At 44.1% G+C, this 27,810-nt stretch overlaps 1 protein-coding gene across 5 annotated transcripts in view; it reads left to right on the top strand.

Moving 5' to 3' along the window:
* The first annotated feature begins 3,374 nt into the window (after nucleotides 1-3,374).
* Nucleotides 3,375-27,810, top strand: part of LOC114871976 (extracellular sulfatase SULF-1 homolog) — a 61,564-nt gene continuing 37,128 nt past the window's right edge. For all 5 annotated transcript variants that reach the window (XM_029178641.2, XM_029178645.2, XM_029178644.2 and 2 more), the window contains exon 1: nucleotides 3,375-3,696. The gene's annotated coding sequence lies outside the window, so the exon portion shown is untranslated. The remainder of the gene's footprint in view (nucleotides 3,697-27,810) is intronic.

Here is a 27,810-nt window from a genome sequence, read left to right as displayed (position 1 = left end):
GAGGAGACAGAAGAGCTCTCTTCGTTCCAACGACGGAGACACGAAGGAAACGAGCCGATCTTCTTCGTTCCTGCGGTTTCGTGCAACCGGTTGCACTTCGTTTTAATCAAGCCGCACGCACAGTTTAATTTCACGCGGGGGTCGTTTTGTATAAATAACTGAATAAGATGCGACCTGCCCGGAGATGCTTTCTTTCGATTAAACGGTCCCTCGTTAAGAACGCCCGAGCAACGAGGTGTACATATTAATGAACAGGGGTGCATCGCGTAATTGACGAACTTCAACGACTTCCTGTCTGGACAAACCGGAGGAACAGGTGACCTAATTCAACGTAAAGTAACTCTTGCTCTATCCGTCGGTGGTCCGCCGGTAATCCGATCCGTTTATTGGTAAATGAGACGGGGAGTGCTCCTCTAACGCGGGTACAGCACGTGAGCAGCATGTTACTTCTTACCTGTGCGCACTGCCTCGAACGAAGGGGTTGTCGTTTAGTCGGGGAAAACATGGATTTGATGTCCTTTTTTTTCAAATTCAAGATATTTGAATCTTCATAAAAAGATTATATTGCAATGCAATATACGTTGTATTCACCTAATGAATATTTAGAAATTCATAGTCGCATTAACAGTTTTTGGATTGGGATTAAGAATGAGGAGAAAGAAAAGGGAAAAAAAGGATACTTTGGATGGGTTTGCATAATCGAGAGAAGGTGTGGTTAAATTATTTATAGAAAATAAAAATTCGACGGTAGACGGTACGACAATCAGAAGTTTTCACGTGAAATTTCCATTGCGGATTTAACATGCCCCGTTACCTGCAGCCGTTCATCTCCACTTTGTGCCTGCATTATGTATGACCTGCAGTAGCGAGCTCCTCGACTCTCTAGCCCTGTTATGGATTCGAAAATGTCGCAGACTACTCGACACACATTCTCCTATCTAACCGTTCTCTATCCTTATCTCTCCTGCTACCTTTCACCGTGGCATCGGCCAACATTCTTGCGACTGCCAGGGCTAATGATAAAAGCAAGAGTTCCCCTGGGGATGATACTTTATAGCGTCACCGAGACATCAGGTTTTCCGATAAACTCGTGAGAATTCGAGCATGAAACACGAACGATGCGCTAGAACGCGTGGGCGTCGCGTCGCTTCGTCCAACTCGGAATATAAAAAAACAATGAAGAAAGTTCGTCGTAAATATGTATGATGCGGTTGCTGAAGTTCGACCCAATATTACGTCCTTTATTTCCATTCCGTGATAGTGTTTCCATGACATTCTATCTAGATACTGTTCGTAGCCTAAAAATCATTAAAAACCTATTAATTAAATTTACTTACAAGTGTGTATTTTAAAATTCCACTTTTCACCTTCAGAACCTCGTGTACAATAGATAGGTCCAAAGTACATAATTTAAATTTCGACTCGGGTGGGGTCGTCGTTTTCAAGGCATTCCTTTCAAACATACTTTACTTCAGGGTCCATGCATTTTTCCTCGTGACTTCTTTTACCACCTGGAAGAGGCAAGCGTGTGCAGGCTGGAAAGGCATAAACATTTCACCTGAACCACGACCGCCCACTCGCTGCAGACTTCGCAATATCGCAAATATTCTGGCGCCATCGAGCTCGGGGCCGGTGTCTAAATAAATAGCCGATCGGTGAGGGCTTACTTATGCATGCGACTCCGGTCAAAGCGACCGGAAGAGAACGATGCCGTGGAAAAAGGATCGTATGAGCGAACGCTTTCCGAACGATCGTTCGCCGAACACGTAATCCTGTCTCTTCTTATTCCTCTTTTGCTTCGACTGGAAGAGCTACGATTCGTTTTTCTCTAAAAGACACGCGGATACATCGTTGAACATGGGAGTCAGGACGGGAGACGAAGGAAAGGGTGGAATAACTTCAATGAAGCGCGAGGAATGGACGAGTACTAAGGATTTTTCAATTCTTCAAATCTCAGGCTTCAGATCAGAAATTTTGCTACCTGAACCAAGCTATTTACATACAAAGTTTCGTCATTTTCTACGTTAGATACGAGTCAGACGCGGTGGCTAAAGGCAGACGTACGACCGCAAAGGGTTAATATTCTCTGTCGTCAACTAGGAAGCATTTGTAGACGTGCCACAAGCAAGTCTGCCGCGCACCGATCTAAATTCTAATACTTAAGACCCGATAAGCTTACATGGCCACGCACGTTTGCATATTCCCTTCGAACTTCGTCTTATCAGCGGCCTCCTGGTGCTCGTTCAACCACCTGAATCGACGAAACTTTCCTCTCGCATTTGACTCGACAAAACTGGAACGACACCTTTGTTCCGTAAGAATCCAATCTCCGGCACGTTTCAGACGCAAGGGTACTACTTTACAAGTGCATTAGGAGCAGGCCAATAAACTCGAATCCCTCTGTTGCATGCGTGCATCCAGCGGAGATTCAACGAATTCATCGAATCGCGATTCAACGAGGAGCTTTAGGATCCTGATGACAGAAATGGATGGCGTTCGAAGGACGCGCATCCCGAGTTGACGTTCCACGATAATTTTGACGTGATATTCACGCCAATCATTTTTTTCGATCGTTCACGTTTCACGTCGGTTGATCGGACGTGTTCAGGGAAAGAGGGAGATAGGAGTTCGCTTGAAATTTGCGCTGCCACCCTCTCGCATTCACGTGTGCATGCAACGAGCATCGCAGCTTTCCACCGGCGTGTGAACGACCCGAGGGCTCATACGAAATGTAAATATTTACACGTAAGAGCAGCTGTCAGTGAAGGGGAGTACATTCGCTTTTTCAGGTAATGGCCCCGATATACTTCGGAGATCCCCCTTGGTACGTGTACGACACGTTTCCTGCGTTACGAACAGATATTTCCTGAAGAATTTTAAATAATACATAAGAAATAGACCCGGTATCGCGGACATTAAATCTAATACACGGCAGTAATGATCAAAATCAAATACCGATCTTAATATCGAGCTGTAATAGATTGCCGAGTCTCGTACGACTGTAGAGCTCTTTATCATTGTACCCCATAACGATATCGCGTACGTTCGAGTCGGCTTTATTATTGATCCGTAGATCAGGATCTCGTTTCGAAGGGGGTTGAAACGAGCCTAGGAAAAAGTACAAACGACTGGGAAACGATAAGATCGAGGCAACTTTCAATCAACTGTCGCTAAACACGTCGTAAAAGCGGTTTCCCAAGGCGAGGAGGCGACCTCTCCCGTGGAGGGAACAGGCGAACAACACCGTCGGCTGTCCCAATAGGGTGAAACGTGATTTTTTTCTGCAGCATACCCCTTCTCCACGGCCGATCGTGGAAGCAGAAGATGCACTTGGCGCGGTGTTACCGCTCGGCCAGTTCGACCACGTAGTTTTCTGGCGCTGGCTGCCGGAGCAGCTGTTTCCAGGCTGGAGTGGAGTAGCGGGCTGGAAGTTCAGTCTCGTTGCGACCGTCGGCGAGGTCGTGTCGTAGCCTCCCGTTTTCGCGGTCGTGTTCTTTCCTATCCCGCCACGTGCACTCTTTGCTTTTACCTTTTCGATTCGACGTCGCGAGTGAATCGACGATTCGTCGAGGAAGCCGGCTTCCATCAGCCGGAGAACAGGCGACGGTCAGCGACGTTTTTCACCGTTTTCCAGTGGCTGGAAAAAAGACGCACTTCGGGAAGAAGCACGTCGGGACTTCAACTTCGTCGTGACCAGTGAGTATCGTCAGATTTATTGTTGCGTCGATGGGAAAGTTTCAATTATAAGCGTGAGAATGATTTAAAAGAATCTTTAATATGTGCCTGTTTATACGCGTTTGTATTCAATGAGAAAGTGGAAATTGGTTCTAATAAAAGGATTTATGAAAAGAAATTTCTGCAAATAAACTCACTGTCACTGTACCACGTTTGTTTCCAAGCTCGCTGTTCCAAGAATTTGTTACGCTGATTTTTTTAAAGGTTCGAATAACGCATTGCATATGTTTAAATTTCACGAGCAGCTACTGTTACGAATTTAAACTCCATTCCAACGTGTTACAGATGTAAAGAAAAAAGAATTTTTGCACGAGCCAACGCACTGACGTTCAAATAAACCGACTGTTAATTCGTTCATCTATTTCGATGCTCCGATCGCAAGACCTGCAATAGCTTCGGAGCGCATCAAATTTATAAATAGTCGGACACACCTTCTTTTTTTAATTTATGCGGTATTTATCACAGGAATAAGTCTAGAAGCCTCGTTTATGGAAATTTGACAACATTTCCCAATTTTTCCTTATTGATTCACTGGAAATAAACTCTAATTTAAATATCACGAATTCGAACTGTTGTCAACGAACGAACGTATAGGGGAGTATTCGAGCAAAACACCTATTGTCATCGAGCCATTTGTTTCTCGGACGAAGATTTTCAGTGTTACGTAAACAACGCGTCCAGTTTTCACGATTCGTTGCATCGCGTTGCATCAGTCAATTTCGAAAACAGCGAGCGTCGCGCGCTTTTGTTCGGCCAACAAACGAGATCTCCCGACCAGCTTCCGGCTGTCGAATCCGCGGCTTGCGAAACGTAGCTCCTTTGTGTCTCGATCTGCCAACTGATGTATGCACCTGGGACCGTTCTCGTCTCCGTTGCTCGGTCACTTCGAGGAATCGCAAAATAAATAAAGAAACGATAAATACGCAAGTCTGCCACGTAAATCGGCCCTGGGGCTCCGAGACGACCGACTTTCGAATATTTTACGGAGCGCACGTTTTATTTCGCGTCAATGAGATTTTCGTTACAATGGGAAGTCAGAGAATCGGGCAACGAAAAGATGCAATTGCAAAATTATTTTGACACTGCAAATGAATTTTTCTTTAGAGTTATTACGTAGACCACCCTGTATACGAGAAGCGATAAGATAACAATGACTGCGATTACAGCTTTGAGAAAAATACTTTAAACATAATTGCATCATGTTCGATATTTCATTTATAGTTTGGCGGTGCTTAATTAGCATGCTTAATGATGCGATGAAATAATGGAATTTTTCAACAGATAAAATTAAAATCGAGTATTAATTATAATTAATTATAAACACGTTTCAGACTTGCAAAAAATTTAAAATTTCTTTAAAGGAAGATTCAAGAATAATGTTGTCTAATGTGCATTCATTACTCACCGTTTCTGATAAGCTTGTACCTGACAGAAAATTCCTCTCCACCGGATATCGCTAGAAGAAAGTGCTACAAATCGCTGCTATCTTAATCCGCTCCCGAATTATCTTGTCCAAAGAAACGTTCGACCAACCTGAACCCTCTACCGCGTATCCGTCGAGGAAATCGTTCAGTCCCTTCGAACTATTTTAATGGCCCTTTGTATACGCGCAGAGGAAGGTGCATTGCTAGCTTTACGAGCCTCCCTGCCTCTAAAAACCTTTGGTTCCGCGTGTTTGAATCAGTTTCGTGGTGTAATAAAAGCATTCCCGGCGATACTCACGTTTCGCTAGATAATCAAATACAGTAAAACCTGGATAAATGCAAGGAAGGAATGCTTGGATAAGTGCAACATCGCTATCCCCTCCACTTAGGGGAATCCCCCTAGGCGAACCGAGCCGCTCTACGAGGAAACCGTGTAATATGATCCGACCGTAATATCGGTGTGACTAATACTAATTGAACGATAAAACATTTTTATTTTTAACTTTTCTTAATGAAACTTTTACTAACGCATTTGTGAGATTTTTCTGATTAAAATGACACCAAACACGATATAGTTTGAATTATATTTATAAACAATAGTAATAGAATAAACAACATAGAATTGACACCACGACTGAATATAAATGATGTTGGCTGAATACAAAAGATGTGTACGGACACAGAATCAGCATGTCGGCTGAATAGAAAACATGTGTACGGACACAGAGTCGGCATGTCGGCTGAATAGAAAACATGTGTTCAGACGCAGAATCGACACCTCGCATGGATAAATGAAACATTAAAGGCCCAGAATCGACACCTCGCTTGGATAAATGCAACATTAAATGCCCAGAATCGACACCTCGCTTGGATAAATGCAACATTAAATGCCCAGAATCGCCACCGTGCCTGGATAAATGAAACCTTTGAAACCAGAGCCGACACCGCGACTGGTTTTGATTTCGATCTCTGTTGCTTTTCGCCAACCTTTAACATCAATTTTAGCAAGTAACTACAATTGAAACTATATCGTGTTTGGTACCATTTTAATCAGAAAAATTTCACCAATGTGTTAGTAAAAGTTTCATTAAAAAAAGTCCAAAATAAAAAAGTTATATACTTCAATTAGTATTAGTCACACCGATACGTTTCGGCTCTTTCCTTTGATCATCGGACCTCTCTCTTTCAGCCACTGTCTGTCCCTTTCTACGTTCACGCTTGGCTGGTCGTCGCGTGTAACCCGAGATTCGACACCTCGCTTGGATAAATGCAACCACTGGGTCCCAATGTTGGTTGCATTTATCCAGGTTTTACTGTAGCTTTATCGTGTTATTTTGCAGCAATCCGATAGCTATTAATCAAGCAGGAATGAAAAGAAACACGAATTATTAAAACTATAAATGATTGAACACTGAACAGCAAAACCTTGAATTCTCAAATACTTCACCACATTTGAATGTTTTATTTTCACACGATGCACATCACGGTTTCTCTCGCAACAACTCAAGAACACTGACTATTTGTTCTCGTCGATCATCAAGGTATTCGCTGGTCAATAAAAGGCAAAGGTCGATGGCGTAGGAATTCATGGAGATCCACCTGCGATCTTCGTCGTAGAACCTTGTGGCTTGAATGGATGATTAACGAATCACTGTACGCCCGTTTCAACGTGCTAGATAATTTTCTGGTGAAACAACGCCAGGTATTTTATTGAAGCAGATTTCTACAAGATTGCGCGCAGATCGAACGATTCACAGACTGTTTATCCCGACTAAATGCGTGCTGGTGAAAAGAGAATCCGCGCGTGGGTGGTTATTTTTCTCAGACCATTTATTTACCCTGCGTGCGAATCATTTTCCATGAAAAATCTTCATTCTTTACCCTCGAATCGTGACTAATACACATCGAAATTTCAATGTTATTTAACTCGAATATTTTCAATAATTTTATGTAATACACGGAGTTTATTGTAATAATGAAAATCAGAAAGCAATTTGTTATCTTCCTTTTTAAAAGTATCTATAATTTTATTTATTATTTATTTATCTTAAATATGATTAATTTCAATATCCCAGCAATACCTGTTAGGAAAGCGCATTTATTCAGACCGGTTCTTTTATGAATATTGCAATCCAATTACACGTATCTGTAAACTTGCTAATAATTGTAACGGTCAATTTAGTCTGTTTTGTAATTCTACAACCGGTTTCAATCCTTATCCTTAGTTTTTTGCAATGACTTAAGTTTATTTCTCATACTTCATTTTATTCCTGATTATACTACACTGTATCAAAAGGTGTTCATTAGGCCGCGAATGTCTTTGGAAGTACAAATTAATATATAATATTTTCTCTTACCGGGTAATTTGAAATATTATTTTCATTATTCAAATTATTATACAATATTTTCTCTTACCGTGTAATCGAAAATTTCAGCCAATTTAGTTAATCGCAAAATCTTGCCAAGAATTCTGGAAATCAGTTTGTTTCCCGTGACTTTAAAACTTAATTTTCGAAGGATGAAGTTAAATAGGGTCGTATTTAAGGGTCGTCCTTATTGGGAATCGAATAGCTCTCGCGAACTTCCGGGCAGAGAGAAGGAGTACTGTTGCCAAACGGAAGTTGATGTCAGCCAAAAGTTATCGGATGGCGAAAAGGTTATCCTGTAATTTCGGTTGCCGCAGTATTGCTCTTGCCCTCGATAATATTGATCTTGTCTGGCCGGGCGATAAAAGTTTTCGCAATTTCTTTAGTTTGCTTGCTTCCAGAAATACCGAACTATTTACTTAAAATCGCGTTTTAAACCCGCCTGTTGGATCATTTTCTCCGTTGTTTTGACGGCGTGTTGTTTAAACACGTCTACCAAATTATTCTATCTTGAACAATAATTTATTAAATGGTATCTGAAATTTACAGATACCATTCGAAGAACGAGATCTGGAGCGGTTTTACGATAAAACGTTAAAGCGACCGACGAAAGTTTCTAACGCGTCAACGAACCGGATATCTCGTACGAATAAGTTTCTCAAGTATATTAAAGACGCTAACAGACAATTTTATATCCTCGTTTCAGATAGAACGATCGCTACTTTCGGATGATAGCAGGTGGGCGGGCGACAGGTACTGGATAACACGCGTAAAAGTTAATAGTCTGTCCGAAGCTTACGGTGCTCCTTATAACGCCATTTTGAAGAAACATCGAATAGTAATTCCAGTTTTCTTGTTTTCTACGATTCGTCGACTCTTCAATAATTATTTATCGAAGAACAACACAAGAAGACACTCTTTAGTTTGCTTGCTTCCAGAAATACCGAAATTACGTTAGAAACGTTAGAAACATTTAGAAACGTCGCGCACACGGTTTATCGAGTTTTCAATTTTTTTTCAAAAAAAAAAAAGATGGCTCATCAGTGCTGTAAGAGATGAAACGGGGACTCTCCTGGTCTTTTCCGAACTTCACGCTCACGACGGAGCGAGTGGCTTTAAGTGCAGCCACTTTTGCATACGTGCAAACGCACTCAGCCGTTCTGAAGCGTGCACTCTTCGAGTTCGCGCTTTGCCCTTGGAAAAATTTCGCCGGAGGAACAACTGTCGCGCGTTACACGGAGAAATTTCCATCTAAATAACGACGGGGACGAACAACTGTATCGTAATTTCCCTATTGGCAGCCTGTCAATTTCTCGCGAAAGCGGGCAAAATCAGAACACGGAATATCGTACGAAAAACCGCGTTCGCGTCCAAGAGATCCACTTTATTTTTATGCACGGCAGTCTGCATGGCGCCACGCGACAGCGACGATTTTTCTCAACTTCTCTAAGTTTGCATTTTATGCAAACTCAATTTTGTTTTATTAATTCGCGTCGAAGCGTGTAATAAAAAAAAAATAAAGCATGAATTCCAAGATTAGTCGATGAAAGAAGATCTGGTTAGGCGACGAGATCGAGTAATAAGCTTCCTCGTAGTTTTACGTAAATTCTTCAAAATGTTCCTCTTATCGATTCTATTAGGCGGGCAGATATTCCGAGCTGCGCGATATTACGCGATCGATATCGATAAAACGACTGCTCCCAGCTCATTACCGAGCCGATCGATCTATTTATAGGCGAACAGGTAGCTTGATCTTTGGCCAACTCGTCGAGTAAACGGATTGTAAGGCTAACGTTTGCTCATCTTCTTCGGTCGCTACGCTTCAGGGTTCTACGACTCGATTGCATCCTATCGCTTCGCGATCGTTACATTGTCGTAACGAATCACGGGACGAGAGGACGTCTTTATCGTCTTAACCGATTGAAAAGCGGATCGAAAGCGATCGGCTCGGAACGAAGAAAAATTCATGAACACGCCGGGATTAAAAAGCTCGAGCACCGACGCCTCTCGGTTAATCGCGTTTCCATTCGAAATTCGATATTTTATGCAGATTTGCGGCACGCCGCTGGCCGGTTAAAACCGTATTACGGCACCGTAGGTGTTAGATTCCATTTGATGGTTCCCATGCTCGTAACGTGGCCCAGGACCGCCCATGGTGAGCCGTTGCGGCTGCCATCAGCCCAATATCCATTCGGCTGCCCTTTGCACGCGTTTCTTTTCGCTGATCGTTTGCACGGCACGTTGAGTTTCACGCAAATGGAATTATCAGCTTTGCAGCCGATTAGGTATATCCGATTTTCTGCCTCCACCGATTTCTAGGTCTTCGAATTTTGGAGATTTCAATGCGTGGAAACGAGGAACGTCGTAATATTCCTATAAAAGATGATGTACTATGCTCAGCATTCCGTTAATTAAATTTAACCCGATCCCTAATTATCATTAACAGTGCGATAAACTCGTCCATTTAGTAACGCGAGTAACATTGATCAAACGTCGAAAGTAATTAGAAACATCCAGGACTCAATCGGTGACAGCTCGATAAACGCATCGATCACGAAGCGGTTATCGATTCGCGAGGAAGAACGCGTGTCTCTGTTCGCATCGATTGATCAAGCGAACGTATATGTACGCTACAAGCTACATATTCCAGGCGCGTACGCGCGATTCATCTTGCCCGTCGCCAGGCTTTCCGCGCGCATTCCTCGCACGAGTTTACCAAGGACCAAGGTCGAGAATCCGTTCAGCCAGCAATTACGCCTTGTAATTTCACGAACGCTCGGAGGATCGTTGACCTCGCCACGACGAGGTCCTCATCGTTGGTTTTTCGGCCGAAAAAGTACGACGGCCGACAAATCGAAGCGGAAAGAACAAAGTGGGCGATCGTTAGATCCCGCAGCCATTTCGAACTCGAAGAATCTTAAGTACCTCGCAGACGGGCTGGAGCACTCGACGTCGCGATCACGCTGCTTCATTTTGGCACCAGAACCATCGAGCAACAGCACCCCCTTGGCTTTTTCTACCCGCCGCGTTAGTCTTCGAGCATTTCGAACCGACTCCAAATGGCTTTCACTCAACCCTGACAAACGGGGGCTGCTTTTCGTCTGGGAACACCACCCTGGCCTCCATTTCCAACGCTATTCTACATCTGCTCCGTTTTTCCAAAAGAAATAGAAAGACATTTTCCTAGTTATTTTCTTTGGTGTGAACCATTGAATCGTTATCGATCGAAGACTTATTAATTGGCTTTCAGTCAACGGCTAGCATTAAGAGATCTATTAATAGACTTCCGGTAAGCTAACTCGATAATGCATAATTAGAACGAGATAAATGTTTAAGCGATCAATAATTCAATCACCAAAGAAGTTGTTGAAACTATTGCTCTTAATAGTGAATGCAAATCTGTGTCTGTTCGATGGTCGTGTGTAGGCACTGCGAGACGAAATGGGAAGCGTGGAGGTAGAATCGAGTCTCCTTTACGATGGATTTTATTTTTCTCGACGCTATTGTAAACCCCCAGCGTGTTCCCTTTCCATACGGTGCTCGTTTTCGCACCTGCCCGCCACCCTAGGTTTCTGCCGAAATTCACGCGTGCCGATCACTCGGTTGCCTCTGAAACCCGACGTCGAAGACATTCCATTGTTTAACTCGCTAGAATTCCTGCCGGTGGTTATAAAGGCATTCGAAGCTTAACTGAATCAGCTATCGTGAAGAAATAATAAAAAAAAGATTGCAAAGAAATATTTCTGAAATATTTCCTTTGATCCCTAACATTCCTGTTCGAAAGGGACACTAAAAATTCCGAGCAGGTAAACAAAATTTCCGCCAGGATTTTCATCGAGTTTTCCCAAGACCCATTTTCGTGAATAAAGGAAAAGATCAGGTTCAACGCCATTCTTGTTCAGGTAGTGCCATTACGATGCACTGCCACGTACCGTAAAGTCTATGCGAACTTTCAGAAATAGACTAGTTTGAAATAAATCTGAAGAAATTCCTTTGTATACAAGAGAATCTAATTCATATTACGTAACTAATAGGTATTTAACAGCAACGACAGAGATATTTTCCCAGATCAGAAGTCATGATTAAAAAGTCACGCGAAAATGTACGCGACCTAAAATCGATCGATCTCATCAATATCCCAGTTCTGAAGCATATCCAAAGGAATAATTTATCATTCGACGAGGCTTGAAAGGCGATAACGAGGCAGAACTGTCCCGTTCGAGCCTCGTCTACGTGTTTTCGCGCGTTTCCGAGACATAGGTCCGAGAGTTATGGTCCATTGTTTCCTTAGAGCCGCTCGTAACGAGTCCTTTTCCATGCGTCGCTTTTCTTCGGCCGGTCACTTAATCCCGGTTCCCTTTCACGGATCCGCCTGTCCCCTGTTGACATTTGTTTATTTGTCACGGGTATTACACGCGGACAGTAATGGATACGCAAACTCGTAACGGTGACCATTCAACGCGGAATAATAATAGGACTAAGGAGGATTTCAGCGTGGTTCGCGCACACGCGTGACTAATTTATAAACGGCCTTGTAATTCATTTTTCATCGCTCGTACCGACTCGCTGCCATCGCTATTTTACGCCTCGCCACGGTTCCCACAGAGTCCCAGCTACAACATCCGAGTCGACGAAGCGTGTCGCTCTTCGATGCGATTCGAAGACGGTGGAATCCTCGAAGAGGAGCATCGACGATGAAGAAACGTCGTACGCATAACAGCATCCGCAACGCAGCCTCTTATTGACTCGCGTGATTAATATGCATGCCGCGTTTTACTTTTTGACGAAGGTTGGATGACCAGAGACTTTTGCTTGATCCTAAGTCACCGTCCTAATCGGTCCATTACATACCATCATAATCTTTATTAGGTTGCTGAATATTAAACAAACGATTGTGCAACATTGAAAGTCTGACACGATTTGACGAGATAAAGGTGTATCATTTGAAAGCTTAAGGTCGCTTCATTTATTTTCCTTCATTTGTGCCCCGTAAATGAGTACTTTGGCCCGATACTTTGGTCTACCTCGTTATTCCGGTCGAACAGGTACGTTCGGAAGGAATGATTTCACATTGGACGCGTGAGTAACGTTCATTACCGCGGCAAAAATCGAGGATTCCGTTGTTCGATGGCGAAGAACACGGAAACGATGCCATTAAATCGTGGGCAGAACGGTGAACAGTCGTACCAGACACGTCCGAATATATGGAGGTAATAAAGCAAGTTTTAACGAAACTTTCACTTCCTTCCGTCGATTGATTTATTATCCCGCTTGAGGAACTTCATCTCGTTTTTCTTTTTAATTTCTCCCGGAGGCTGGAATTGAGACGAATCGCTGTCGAGATTAGGACGCGACCCGTGGGCGGAAGTACCTTTGTTTCCAAGGGATTTATAAGTTAATCGAGCGTAATAGGGCTTCGCGACGAGTTGGAACAGTCGTATATTTCTCGTTCGAGCAAGGTTCGGCCCTTCCTAGGCTAGATACAGATGTATTAGATATACAGAAGTGTGACTCACAGACTTTTGTAACGTCTACCCTCGGTCGGACTCAGATTGCTTGATGCTCGTGTCGCGATAATATCTTTAATGATATCTCTTTTAGGTCGGGACTCGTTAACCATGCCTCTTCGAGGGTAATCTTGTTCTTAATACACCCATTCGGGGGACCAGATAAAGAAACGTCGAAGAAAAATCGCCCTTTCCAAGCCTGCTGGTCTCGAGTCACGAAGACTCGCGATTAACAATTGGGGTTGTTCTATGCTGATGGCAGAGGGAAGATTCAACTTCGAATCCCCGTTCACTGATATTCAGTCTAAAGGGCTGAATATTTTTCTTTCTACGCTTTTCAGATCAATGATGACAAAATGGCGTAGTTGCACGCGTCGATGAATATCCAGGCGCGTTGATTAAGTTGTCGGTATCTGGTTCGATCTCATTAGTCGTATCGTTTCTAGTCGCGACTCGTTGCACGTCAGATCGGATGAATAACGATACGATAACCGGAAAATCCATAAAACGATTGAAACGAATGCAGCCTCTGGTTAACCATTAGCAGGTCGAAAGGCTGAAGATTTATGAATTTACTAGTGCATCGTGATAAAAGGAGGATCTTTCAAGAATGTTCAATTTGTCGATCGCCGACAAGGAAGAGGAAGCTGGAGTCATCGATGCTCTCCGACTGAACGGTGCAGGAGTTAACGACCGAACGTTAGACACCGTTGAAACGTTTATAGTGTAACGAGCATTAGCCTTCACACTTTTAAGCTTCACGGTCGTGGTGGCGCACGAGAATTGGACGATTGCCCGACGACAGTGTTCCCGTATCGTTCGGCCACGATATTAGCATTCAACGCGGACTCAAATGAGTTGGGCGTATATTTATCTTCGGTTAATGCACTTCCGCGAAAAGGCTTCATAGGAACAGCAACAGCAGCAACGGGCATTGATCGTAAAACATTTTACATCTACAGCATACCTCAGCGTTTTCCCTATTCCCCCTTACCCTGGGACACCGCTAGAAACTTTTCCATTTTATTCCTCGACCTGTTTCACGAGACAACCGCTTCGTGTTTACTCCAGAAACCGATACCATCGCCGCTTCCGCGATTGAAAAAATCGTTTTGCATAATCGCGTGCTCGGCCGCTCGAAGTGACGACTAAAATTGATTGCGCAATCGAATAAGAAGTTGTCTTCTACGATCGTAGGAAGAAAGGCTTCGTTTCTATTCTGTTCGAGGATTTAAAGTCTTTAGCTTAAACAGTTACACCACCTGGAGTTATTAAAAAAATACTGAATTTTGGGAAGTTTACTTATAAGCGACAAAAGTACATTTTTATCACGGACGTAACATCCGATTTTTGATTAAAAATGAAATACAAAATGAACCGCGTTCTGACTGAACAATCTCTTATCGCTTCTTAACACAGAAATAACCTTGAACAGCCTTGAGTCAACTGTCGTTGAACTGTTTCCCGAGAACATGGTTTTATCAGGTGCTGATAACGCGACCAGCCGCCTAAGAAAACGAAGACGGTCTGAAATGATCCAAGCAAAGACAGCTATAAAACGAACAGACGAGGTGTGAAATTACACGAAACACGGTCCGTTATCTCGTTCGCCATCGCTGTAATTGAATGTTTAATAACCGGAAATTTAAGTCGATACTTTCCCATAAAATCCACTCCTGCAAGCGGCAGTAAGCCGGTAACCGAATCAAAAATACACCGAGTTGCTACCGAAACGGGTATAAATATCCCGCTGCTTTTTCCAGATTCGCCGGTCGGAATCTGGGAACTGTCTGACCAGCGGTGGTCGGGTTGTAAACTTATTTCTGTAGTCGCGGAAGCGTGACGTTTCGAGTAGGAGGAGAAACGGTAAACCGAAACGACGATAAGCTAATTTCACGCGAGTCTATCGAGTTCCGCGACGTGTGCCGCGGTGAATTAAAACGGAGCACCCTGTTTGGCTCGGTATCGGTCGGCGAACGATACCACGAATAAATAGAGACGATAGGAGGAACGTACGAGAGCGATAAGACGAGCAACGGGCGCTGATTAATAGGCGAATGCACCGCATTTTAAACGATCGGGATTCGTAATTAAGATCCATCTTTGTCGGCTCGACGAACTTACTTTTCAACACTTTTTTTATCTATCGCTGATAAAAAAATAAGTTCAGAGGAGGTTCAACGTCTCGTAGGGTGGCGAATCCCAAAACTCGTGAATACGTAATGAGAAACTACACGACCTGTATAATTTTACAAGGAAACGCGATATGTCCGCCTAAGCTCGACCAGCTCAACGAGCTGTCACGGAGAAGTATCATTTTTCTTTATGAAAAATAGACAAAAAACGAGACTCTCCCCCTGATGAATTTCGGCGCTGGTTCCCGCGAGGAAACGAGGTCAGACACGTTCTTTTTTTTCACTGATGGGGTGATCAACGAGAAATTGTAACGCGGATTTCTGACGAGAGGAAAAGTTTATTATAACACTGGTCCTCCTCGTTCGCTGTGCAAATTCACGATTCAGAGCGCGTGGTCAGTTGGCGATTTATTAAAGCACCGTTCCATTCAGGGCGCGTTCGAACACCCTCTACGGAGCGTTGATTCGCCAAGTCATCGTCGTTCGATTTGCATAACAGTGAAAAGCAACCTCCCCGGCTGAAAATTATGTCCCTCGAGGGTGGCGCTTTATTGCGTCTTTCAGTAGACACGCTGCGCCCTTTTAATCGTTAGGCGACTATAAACATTTTCATTGATTTTCTTTCTTTCTTCTTCACGCTGTTTCAAGAGGAGATGTAATTTCGATATTTAATTTTACTTTCTCGTTAAACAATTTAATTACCTGGTAGTTAATTATTCAATAAGGTGTATATGAGGAGAGAGGAAATATTTAGCTACCCCTTTGTAAACACATTCAGCGATAAATTCAAAATCCTAAAATAAACCTCGGAATCAGAACAATAGCAGTTTACCAAGGGATTAACGTTATTATCGGTAACAAAAGTGTGCCCATAGTCTATCTTTTATAGCATCACCCCTGGTTAGGGTGTCCATTTTCCCGTTGGTCAAGATCCTCGTAGCTAATTTTCCCCTCCGGGCATCGTTATTGTGCGAAAGAACCGTTGGTTCGCTCGAGGTTCCGAGAAAATCATGGAGAGACAGAGTGTCCAGCGTCCAGTATGGAGGACAACGATGGGAATATTGTTCGGCCATATGTTACCGAAACGTGGTCAGCTGTTTATGACGCTGGCTGAAACGTCCCCGACGGCCGGAGGCATCGATTGTCCATTTATCAATCGGTTGGTATCGGCTCTCTCGATCGTTCCGGGGAAGGGAAATGAAACGACTTCGACGTGAACAGGGAGTAATCCTGGCCCGCTCATGGGGGACAATATCTGTCGCGATTGCGAACGATAAACCCGGGACCGGTGCTTCTTTCCATCCGATGCTCTGATTCGATTCGATCGACGTCGACCCTTCATGGCCATAGAAAATTTGATGTTTTGTAGGACGTGCATCGGGATGGATTGGAATTTTGTGAAACAATCAACGAGCGGAGTAAATTGTCCGATTCACGTTTCAGAGAAGGAGCATCGATATTTGAGATGAGGATGCAGATTAAAAGGACACTTTGTCCTGATCGGATCGCTCGAATGCACCGCGAACTAATTAAACTTTTTTATTCCGACATAATAGAATTCGTATGACGCGTAGGCTCTATAGTTGCAAACTATCGAGAGAGGCGAGAGGAGAATCAATCAGGCGATCCATCGCGACGCGAGATGAACGCGCTTGCGGTGCAAAGATCGGGCCGGAAACGGCTCGCGGCGGAGTATCTGCACGGTGAATGGCTCATTTGAAAATTACACGCCATTCTCGCGTCAAGCGTCGTCGACGTTCGAAGACGTTGCGTGACCCCGTCTGGCCTCGCGCAGCCAATATACACCATTTTGCGTCGGTACAAGTCACAGTTTACTTGACTCACCGGTACTCCAACGCATTTGCCCGAGTCCATCAGCACGGTTCTCCGTCTTCGGGTTCGTGATTCAGCGTTCTTTCGTCCCTTGACCGCGAGCTTTAATCGTTCGGTGGTTCGCGGACAGGTCGAATCGGCGCGGACGCACGAACTTCGCCAGTCTCGAGCAGCTGGCCTCGACAAATTGATGGCCCCGGATGTCAAGGTAGCTATACGCGGCTCGTAAATTGTTCTGGACAAACAGACGAATGGATATTCTTCGTTGGTAGCGTGTTCCACGCGATCGATTCATTTCTCCTCGTGTGTCTCGTACTTGTCGATATCATCGATAAATATTCCTTCGCGAGCACGACTATGTTTTGGACTTGAATGGTTTTGTTTTATTGATCATACACGGCTATAAAAATGACACACGTTCAATTTGTACGATTCGGAATAAAATTTGCTAAATATAGCGAGGTGGTTTTATCAATTTCCTGCCACAATCAATTGATCCAATACAGCTAGATCATTGGAATATTACACAATATTTGATACTGAGTTGCTTCCTGGTTTGATATTATAGGTAGTTTGTAAAAAATATTAATTGCTCGGGCATGAGTACGCTTATTCCTAGATTCGAATCTAAATTAGAACGGCGCGCCTGTGAATCGGTCGTTTAGCGACATATATCAACGCCTAATTAAAGAAAGAAAGATCGAAATAGTCTTCCGATGAATTATAACGCATCCCCATTTCACGCCTTTGATCCTCTAAAATTACGTACGATTCGTGCAACAGCTGTCCGTGGTTCATCGAAATCTGGCTGGATTTATGGTCTCTCTATTCGAGTAGCAACACGTGTAGACGTGTTTCATGAAAACTCCATTAGCGTTTGGAGTGGGTCTCGTGAAAGGGGGCTGGAACCAGGCTGACTTAACAAACAAACCAAAAGTACAAGTTGCCAGACGGTGTAACGCGATATCTGGAAACGTTGATCTCAGAAGATCATTGTATCGTACCCGCAGTAGCGATTCTGCATCGATTTCACGTTACCAGTTGGAATGGACACCGTGGCAAGACATGCAGTCGTTACAGGGAATGCAACTGCATCTATCGTGCATCTTGCCCGCAGCCATCTTTAGTAGGCACAATTTCCACGGCTATATTGGCCATTGACATTGAATCATATCACGCTTTTCAAACACGAATAACGTCTCTGTAAACACGTAACACGGCGGGATAATATTTAAATTTAAAACATAATTTTAAAGCAAATAAATGTTAATGTACCGAAGAGAATTAGAAGAAAAACACGCGAAGTCAACGAGGGATTACTCTTTAATGGACGGATTAAGAGCGCATCTTGCGAGAAAACGCGAAAGGATTCGAAACCCGTTGTGTCATTTGTCGCAAACAAATCCTGATCGGTCCGATAAAAATCTATCGGCTTTCCGTAGTGGCAACGAGCCGGAAAAATGCTTCCTCGAAACCAGTTAACCCCGTTGAATCGCGATCCCACGGGATAGAAAAAGGTAACGGGGTAGGATTATCGGGACGAAGAGCGACGAAATCGTTTTCATCTGATCGATCGATCATCCCTGGGGGCCCAGCAGGCACAAAGTACCCTGCTGGGCCCTGCATAATGTATGCGACTAATTGCCAGTCGTTTCATTGGCTGTAATTTCACTTCGAATTCCACGCGCCGTCTTGTTTCTTAATGGCTCGTCAGCTGATTCTGCCACCCACACGAGAGATCCCACGATTTATTCGTCCCTTTTAATCGAACATATCTCGATGCAAATACAAAATCAAGCGCGGCTATTAACGACGCGCCTCTTCTCCTCCTCCTTTCTCTCTCTCAGTGTCTCTCGTGTTCTACTAATTAGTTGTAATTTGTTTCGATGTTATCGTATCGCTGGCTTCGATTTACACGGATGATTTGTTCGTTACTTCCTCGTTGGCTATTCAATGACTCATCCGACAAGGTGTGTTTTAAAAAGATTGAACGTTTTAATGGACGACGGCAGAAGTATAGGTTACTATCAACGTATGGGCGCGTGTATCAGAAGAGGTAGAGAATAAAGTTACTTTGTTCAAATTGTAATTAGTACCTGACAGATCAGATGGAAACGAGGCGAAGACTAATGGTGTAAAAACCGAGGCCTATCAAAATTGCTGCTCGAAGCATTAAATTGCTGGCTGTGTAATGCTACCATATTAATGGCGGAGTTTCACTTCCCGTGAATGGTTGCTTCAACATCGTGCATAATAGAAGGAATGGAAATGAAAAAAATTGAAAGAGAGAGGTCGGGGCGTGGCGAAGGGCAAGGGGGAAAAGCAACACCCGCAACAATCGTGTTAGGGCGGGTCCAATGTTAGAGCGGAAGCGTGTTTCGCAGCGGTAAGTTGTTAGCGATCGTACAAACGAGACTGTCAGTTAAGGTGACAGAAAAACGAGCCTGCCGGGATCGCGTGATCTCGTAATATCCTACGACAATAAGCGATAACCGAGTAGATTTGCGTAGCTGGTTACACCGAGGGATTGTTCGCAAAGGCCACCAGGTTGATCGCGCAACCGGCCGATCGTCTATTTAAATACAATCGCGGAAGGGAACGCGTATTCGCGACCCACGACTAATTGGAATTCCATTAAGAACACTTGTTCGTCGTGCCTCGTTATACCGTTCCCCGAACGAGCATCTTACGGAGACTGTCCCATTTTAAAACGGTAATGAAGTCGTTAGAGTTTTATAGGAAAATATAGGTGGGTAGATGCGTCAAGGAGAGTTGCGTGGAACTTGAACAATTAGGGACTTTTAATAAAATAACTCATTAGGTGCTAATAACGATGACGAACCGTGCGTCGCCGACTCTCCGGAGACGTCGGTACCGAACCAAATCTCAAGTTCCGCGTTTATTCGACGACAATCAAATTAACGGCCTAATTTCTAATTGTCCACGAATCGATAAAAACGAACTCCCTCGTCGGAAGGTTTTCCGGCCGGTATTTCGGAATTACTCGCGCGGCACTCGTTTACGGCCCATAAAAGACTTCGCTTGATTTACGTTCACAGTCGCGTACGGCTACGCGGAACGACTGTATTCCAAGCGTTCGGTAGCGTACGCTTCGCGTGTGGCCCATGTTCCAGGCGGGAAACAACGGAACAAATCAGCCGCGCAATTAGTCGCGAGCAACGGGACTCGAGGCAAGAGGGTTGGTCGAGGGAGGACGAAACGCGAGAACGGTAAACGAAGGGGTACGATAATCCTTGTAAGGTAAACGCACAATGCAGAAACAATGGTTGCCTGTCGGCTGTCTGATCTCCGCGCGAAGTAACATTAAATTGCACTTAACTTTCTTTGCTCTCTTATCAGTCGTTATTACTCTCTCGCCGGTTTCGTCGTCCCCTGCGATAGTTCTAATTGGCTCTGGTCCCCGAATGGGCGAACAGGAAACGAAACGCTGAGAGATACCGGTTAAATCGTCGCCCAGATATCTCTGCCTTGAGAAACGCTCGCGGAAATGACATGCTCCCGCTGTATTTGGCGTTGTCACGTGTCTCCTGCAGGCTAATTGAAAACTGCATCGACAAGCCGTTGATAGCCGGAACGGTACTCGCGAAAAGAGAGAAAATAGCTCGAAAGCAGGGTAGCGGGTTACTTTTTTTTTTAAGAGAACATTCTAAGTATCACGCTTAATGTTTTAAGGAATCGTCGCCTATTTCTCTCAGGAAGAACTAGAAAGTTGGTAGGGACCGGTTAATCCCAAGGTAATAATCGTGGGCCTGTTACACGCGATGCGCAAGAACCAGACAAAACTTCAACTGTTATTAGAGAAATTACAAAGGAGCCGGCTTGCTGTTTTCTTGTAACCTCCGCGAGGAATCACGCTGTCTGAAGGTTGGAGTCGGCTGTAAATCAGTGTCAGATTGGAGTTTCGACGGTGACACGCGGAGATCCTCTCCCTCGTCGCGCGGTTAGGTCTTGGAGACGGATCAAGACCTCATAAGAAATTTTTAAAAATCCTTGGGATTCTATAATTTTCGAATGATTCGTAAATTTATTTTACTCGTAAAATTGAATCACCGTATTTTTCCATATTTTACTTATTAACAAGCAAATTACTCGGTTAATTGAACAAGCTCGCATTTAACGAACTCGTTCTCCTCAGACTAGATTTCTTCTACTACCATTTCGATACCGCTCGAACGAGAAATTCTCGAGTTTGTTAACAACTTCATTAACTGAAATCTAACGAAGCTAGGCATTTACATCTACATTAGCGGAGCTCTTGCAAACAGGTCGTCGACTAATTGGTACCACCACCGGTACACTGGTTCTCGATCGCCCGTAGAATCGTTCAAAAATCCTCTCGCACACCGAAAGAGAGTCGGAACCGAGGATCGTAGCTAAGGATGATGGTAATTGAAGTTTCATAATTGCAAAAGGCAATGAAACCAGTCTAAATAGAACGGAGATACCTAGCTGCTGGCGGTTAGGAATTGCGCAAGGTACGCGTTACATCCGATCTCATTAGTTCGCTCGAAAACGAACGAAGAGTAGAGGATGCCGAAGAACCTGATTCCGCGTCTAACCGTACGAAATCCTATCTAGATGTAAATGCGAGTTGCCAGCTGGGGCTCCTTGCATCCAGACCCTTTAGAGAGCTACCCTTTCGCGATATCGAAAAGCTTTTACCTTTGATGCGACGCTCGATGCTGTTACTCTGCGTGGATCAGAGCGAACGCTGTCGTAATACGCGCGAATTGGAAACGTTTCATAGTGCAATGACCCCGGTACTATCTCAATGTGACTACGAATTGCGAGCAATTCGATGCTTCTGGTCTGCACGTTAGGACAACACCGTGGTGACGATCACCAAACCGGAATGCCATGACGAATGCATCCCTATTGATCGAATTAGCGTCCGACGATGAGTCACTTGAGTTTTAGGCTCGATCCACATTATTGATCCGCTCGCTGTCTCGTTCCCGGCTCGATTAAACATTATGCCATCGTGTACTTTGTGCGCGATGAATCGAAGCGTTACTCATAGGGTAAACGCGTAAAATCTAAACGATGGAATTTGATCGAATCGAAAGTCGGAACGGCGGACCATGGAGAGAGGCTCAATTTTAATTTAACTTCGTATTTTATGTATTTTGAATTTCAATAAACGAAACTCTTTTGTTTAAAAATTATAGATTTATTGTATTTCTTATGTAAGTTTGGCTCGCGATTGACTCAGGTTTCGCCGATTCAAGGGATAATTTTCCTTTCCTACAATTCAGACTCGTTAACACGCGACCATCAAAGTATTCTATTAGTTGCAGCAACACTTTCATTGTCGCAATCATCGTCATTTTCTCAATTGTACCATCGTCGTGGACGCTGGATTCTTTCTCTGTGTACAGGCCCACGAGCCAAAGATAATTCCATACTTTTCCGTTCGACGACGGAAACGTTCCCACGGACAACGCGACACGCACGTTGCGTTTCGATCCATGGAATTCACTGTGTCACGAAACGAAGTTCCTTCGCACGGACAAGAAATCGCAAGGAACCCAAGTGCATTCCGTTTCGTCGTGTCTCTGCTCGTCGAGAACGTTGTACGCTTTTCCCACGATCTACCCCGTCGATCTCGATATTTATGCCTTTTTTTCGTCCAGCACCGAAGAACCCAATTCTTACAAAATGTCCGAGAAATAATAACAAAAATCAACACTATGGAATCTTGAAAAGCTATTCAAAAGTTTCAAATATACCGTCCTTGAGCAATCGATAAGAAGAAAGAAAAAGCTTGCCAAGGTTCTCCAACTCGATCAACAAATGCTCTATCGAATCCCAGCAAATATCGCAATTTCCACGCTGCATATCGTTTCAACGTTAGAGAAAAAAAATGATTAGAAGGCGTGACGACGGAAGGTGTAGGGTCCAATGAAAACAGCTTTACCTAGTAAAGCAGCGGTCGATCGAATGGCGTGATGAAAAAAAGGCGTGAAACGTGGAAATCCAATTAAGATTCCTTGGCGCCACCCAGCGCGACTGGCTCGGCACATTAATCAGAGAAACGCGTATCGTTGAACGTTTGTCTAATAACCGCGTGCCGGCGTCGTGCGCTCGCTTCTAATGCATAAATAAGCGTTTACGACATTACGCGAGCCGATTGCGAGCCTCGGAGAAGAAGAATCGCGCGTCCCGATGTGTACAGATCGTTCTACGCCCTCTCCCACGCAACTCGGACGAGCGAAGATGAGAAAGAAAGGAAAAAGAAAAAGTACCGAGAGTCGGTTGGTTGATCGTTTCGCGTCGATCATCGGAAGTATCATCCATTAGACTGTCCATGGATCGCGATAACGACCAGGAGAGTCGGTCCCAATTAGAGCAAGTTCGCTTATTAGCCCGCGACGCTGCAAATGAATCCTCCCTATCCACGTTTCCATTGGCACCGGTGCCAGCGTTCGTAAATCATTTCCTCGTCGAACGTGCTCGCGTAGCCGTGCAGATAATGCGGTCCACGGTGTCACCGTTGCGAAAGACACGCGTATTTTTCCTTGATAATGCGGTAGAATGCACACCTTCGTGCATGGCTGTTTGAAATTATGCATGAGGCGCGTGTTCGTAGTCGGCGGTTGCGCTCAGCCGGGTTGCAGTATGAATTATTGAGGATACGAGTATCTGGATTTTTAATTTAAACGGGCAATCCTGCGATGGGAGAACGTTATACGAAGTACGCGGTCGCGTATTGCGTGTATCGATCAATTAAAAGAAAAAGAGAATTGAAATTGAGTAATTAAAATAAATGTAACGAGAAAGTACAAGCACCTACGTTCCGAGCTTTGTACGCGTAGACGATTTAATCGTAGGAGAATTCAAGCAGATTCGATCTGTCCTGTCATCGAAAGGAACGATTTCCCTGTCACGGGTTTCCGATCGACTGACCATACCGGGAGACAAATGAATACCACAGGTTGACGATCACCGACGTCTATAATATAGCCACGAGTTACTGAATTATTTCGCGTAATTGATTTCGACGCGTTCAATTTCACGTGTGCAGCGGTGCCGTGGAACCGGTCTTAATTGTCACACAGCTTCTCCGGCGGCTAATTGAAAATGCTAACCGTGTCGCATCGTGTCTCGTTGCTAGCTGGGTACCAGTCTATCGATTCGACGCCGTGGAATGATGAAGAGCGCGAACAGGGTTAGGTGTCTTCCGGTGTGTGCTAGACTCGATGATTGATGGTCTCAACCGATGTTCCATAGTTTATCGCTATATTCTGGCTCTGGTTTAGCCGGGAAACGCGATAGTATATCCGGACTTCGGCATAATGCTGGGAATAGATGAATTCACGTGAAACACTACCGGGTTGGATTCTTTGAACAGGAAGATTTTAGATTTTCCCGAGAGTGACTGATAGATGATACTGGCTGCTTTCCAATGTTGCAGGTTTATTAGTCTAGTTGCTGCAGGACGGTAATAGTATGCGCTTTTTGGTCAGTTCGTGTGGTTGGATTATTTTTCTTTTACAATTCTTTCTCATGAGGAAATTTTTATCGCACAGCTGATATTAATTAAGAAAGCTGATTATTAATTAATTAAGATCTCTCGAATTCTTGCTCATCAGTTAATGATTAAGCCAGTTCGGTTCGCCATGGATTCTCGTCTGTATTCACCTCGTTTCCATCCACGTCGGTCTCGGTTGGTAGACAAGAGCCTTCGGGTGCCACGGTACGTCTTCATAGAAACTGGCCACGATGGCATGCCACGGTTAGGCGACCGTCTCCGGCTTCCGTAAATGCGCTCCCGTGAGCGTTTACCAGCTAGAAACGAGCTGCAGGTATCCCAGATAACAGACAAGCCCGGGGAATGCAGGTCCGCCGAACTCGTACATAGGCAGGCGTTCTATCTTCATGGCTGACCGGTTCGCAGCACGGTAAGTAGCTTATTCTGCCTGTTTAAGAGACTTAAGGCCATTCCACGTGTCACTGCTCGCATTCGTGTTCGTGTAACGCGTCTTTACGCGAGAAAATACTCTTATTTTTTTTTTTTTGAAACATCGACTTGTGCCATGAATTTAACTTTTCTTTCCCGGCTGTTTGACAGAGATACACAGAGCTTCGAGCAAACAGGCGACGCGTTAAAAATAACGGCGACGCGCGTACGAGAGAGAAGAAAAGAGATTCTCGCAACGGAAAAGCCGCTTTCGTTAGCACCGATACGGATCGGTTGGCACGATCAAGCGTGCCATTGTGGCCAGATCCATCGAGCGACGAAAAGAAGTCGGTACTAACGGGATCCGGGTCACGGTTACACAGCCGCGTAATTCACGAGCAGCGAACGACGAGAAACAAAGCAGACGAGTGCTGCGAAGGAGAAAAACGTTAAAAGGCTCGGCCTCCAGGCAATCGCGGGTTGACATCGAACAGAGAGTGTTTTTCTCGTCTTGAGAAAACAAAACGGACGTCACTGCGAGATTTGTGTACTTTACTCCAGTTCTAAATTCGTATTGTACCATATGTAATTTGCCACAATATTTTGAGCACATGGAAACTTTAAGCATGACTTATGTTCAACGAGAATATATTCCGAGTCTTATGTTCTTGATCAGCCAGCATGAAACTAGCATTCGTTCCCAGTTATACAAGAGGTGGACGTAAACCAACAGATCTATTCGATTCACTCAGCACCTAATCGATTTCTAATTAATCATGCTGACGGCTGGTTTCATCGATACCTTTATCTACCGGGCAGCAGTCAACTCGATAAATAATTGCTGGCTATTATATACTCCTTCTGTCAATCGTCGTTCAATTTTGCAATAATGCTACCGTGTTATGCATTTTAATTTAACGTTATTACGAATTTAGATAATTCTTTTTACTCCAGCGCAGTTTTATTGTGTACGAAAGCTTCTGAAGGGATAACGACGAAGCACCGCGAAGAAATTTTACTTTACAAGGATCTCGAGATACGCATCCCTAAGTTTGAATAATAGCAGTATCCGCACCACCGAGCATCGACTTTTCAGTTTCGTTTCAATCGGAACGTGGACACTTTTCCTTTCAACGAAGGGTGCTTAACGTTCCCCCAGCTTGAAATCGAGTTTCCTTATTGAATTTTACCCGGAATACGGCTCTCCATCTATACTTATTCGCATCCTATCGTTTCCAGAGTCTGAGCATTTTCGACGTCAAACCCACGGGACGGTATGGGAAACCAAGCACCTGTCACGATAACGCTTTCTTTCCCCATTCTTCTCGTTCCTTTTTCAATCTATTGTACAATCTTTCGACTTTATTTTGTAAATGCTGGAAACATTATTAAAATTATTCCTTATTTGTACGTTATTTTACTACGGGGATTCGGTGAAAAAGACACCTGCCGAGGCGCCAAGCTGTGGCATTCTTAAGATTCAGACATCAGATTCCTTCGAAAGAGAAAAAAGACCCCGGCCTGGTCATTAATATTGATGAGTTTTCGCTTTATTAAAGCGGTCAATTATTCATTCTCAACGGTACGCGTTAATCGACCAGTTGGAACACGGGTAGACAAGTAAGACCCGTGGACCTGTTTTGCGATCAAAGGAATCCTCCGTCTACCAAATTATGCACAGTATATTTTTAGACTTTTATGTAACATATTTTACGCGCGTCGCGTTACCGTGTAAATCCAGGAACGAGCAAGTTATTAAACGATGGAATGTCCATCGTCTTATTCTCTGCCCGATGATCACGCGATGATCAACGTCGATAAACAGCGAAACGGAATCGCAAAAAACTTGTTCGATCGAGCTACGTGAAACAGCTATTACTCGAACAGTCGATGGAAAAAATAGTTGCCGATTAGATGGGAAACGATTTTCTTCGCAGTCGTGTCTCGAACCGGTAATTTTAGGTTAATGAATTTAATTGGTCGGTTGGATAGCTTGGAAAGCTGGTAAATATTATGATCGACCACCGTGTAACCTGTTATTACATTCCCCCTTTTTTTTTCTCCCTTCGAAAATCCGACAAGCCGGCGAGTAAATCATTTTAAACTATTACCCGATCGGAAATGTTTGCTACTATATCAATTACCCGTGGATATCGACGTGAGTTATTGACGCGTGATACCCGCGACTCGGACAACCTGCTGATTCGTGGAGTCAGAGGCAATTTGCCTGATACTGTCCGATAATGTCTTAAGCTTCGTGGATATTTGCGTGATTTTATTCTCGTGTATATCTACTGCTTCTGTTCTGTGCTCGTTAACACCACGATTTCTTTTTACACATACCAGGGTGTGATATTTTCTCTTTTTAAAATTAAAACATTACTGTGACATTCTTTTTACTCTTTAAACGTCGTCTGTCGAGGGTTATTGGAAAGCATCGCCGATTGTACGCGTCTTGAGGAATCTCCTGTCGCGAGAAATTGCGACCGCAGACCGCTGCATTAACTAAAGTGCACACCCGAAGACACCATCACCGACGTCAATCTATCGCATTATTAACCCCATCGGCCATCATTTTCCTGGTCAACGGATTCTTTTTCTCATCGTAGCCATCGATTGACCTTTTCAGCCGCGGCCAGAGAACACGATCGACCTATTAATCTACCTTGCGGCTTCGTTCAAGGATGCGCCACGATTGCAACAGCAGCTTTGCGAACCGGGTGCAACCTCGTGGATTGTGCAACGCGATTGCATCTGTTGGTGCACGAGCTTTTCTTCGAGCCGTCGAAAGAAACGAGCTGGCTTTAGTTTCGCAACACGGCTTTGGCAGAATGTTTTCTTCAGTCGGTTCGCGGAAAAAAAACGGGACACTCGGAATGAAAATAAATC

Source organism: Osmia bicornis, chromosome 6, assembly GCF_907164935.1.
Source record: "Osmia bicornis bicornis chromosome 6, iOsmBic2.1, whole genome shotgun sequence".
NCBI lineage: Eukaryota > Metazoa > Arthropoda > Insecta > Hymenoptera > Megachilidae > Osmia > Osmia bicornis.
Note: the sequence above shows the minus strand (reverse complement) of the source record. Positions and strands in the feature narration are given on the sequence as shown.